The sequence below is a fragment of the Haplochromis burtoni genome, unplaced genomic scaffold, assembly GCF_018398535.1.
Source record: "Haplochromis burtoni strain Fernald_Lab_line unplaced genomic scaffold, NCSU_Asbu1 Contig_46, whole genome shotgun sequence".
Taxonomy (NCBI): Eukaryota; Metazoa; Chordata; class Actinopteri; order Cichliformes; family Cichlidae; genus Haplochromis; species Haplochromis burtoni.
Genome location: NW_024582407.1, coordinates 1,444,500 through 1,445,609, shown reverse-complemented (window position 1 = coordinate 1,445,609; position 1,110 = coordinate 1,444,500).

The following is a 1,110-nucleotide window of genomic DNA, read 5'->3' as shown; positions in this document are numbered from 1 at the left end:
TGTGTGTGTGTGTGTGTGTGTGTGTGTGTGTGTGTGTGTGTGTGTGTGTGTGTACAGTGTTTTTGTCTCATGTGCTTTGTTCAAACTAGCTAGCATCTTTGGGGCCCTGGGTTGGTTGCCATTGCAGAATGCCACACATGCTGGAGTCCTGTATCATTACAATAAATTTTTCCACTTTTCCATTTTCACTAAGACGTTTTCCGTGCCCCAATTACTGAACAGTTTCCCAAAATTTCTTAAAACATACTAATTTTTGTTTTTTAAGTACAAGGTCAAAAATATGTATTTAATGTGGGATAAATGGATTGACTGTTTTGTTCAGCCTTTGTGTTTTATTCAATTTACCTTCATTTTACGACACTCCCAATTTCCATTCCATTGTTTTGTGTTTATGGGGGGGATTAGTAGTGCACAAACAATTTAAAGGAACCTCTTATTCATGACCTGCAGAACATGCACTAGAATACATTTACATGTTTTGTCTTATACACTAAAACCACTCTTTACAAAAATGTATTTGTTATATTATGCGATTAAAAATAATTACTATAGATGCGTAGATCCTATAAAAGAATGTATACAGATGTAAATGTGTATAAATAGAATAAATATGTGTTTGTGGTTAATATATTTAGAAATGTCAAATAATACCAGTCCATCCACCTGCAGTAGATACTCTATGGCTGTTTGGTCATAAGCCAACCAAATGTTGTAATAAAGGAACAAAGAACATATGTGATGTAGGATGTCAGCTAAACTTTTACTTTTTCAAAATTAACACAATTTTGACCTTGACAGCTATCTACCATTTCGACATCATGCGGACCTGTAATGAACTGAAAATTTCACGCTGGATAAACTTGAATTCATCACTGATTTAAAATAGGCTGACGTGAAGTGTTTGTAGTTGCCTGAAATTTTATAGGTCATAATTGGCTAGACTTTATTTTAGGCTGGAAAGCAACACTCGTAGGATATTTGGCTCAAGTATTTAAATACAGATGCTGCCGTTGGGGTAGTGTCTTACACTCCTGTATGAGAGTGTACAGTGTGTGAGTTTCACAACCCAAGATGTTTACAAGACCACTGCTCACTTACTTTTGTACCCCC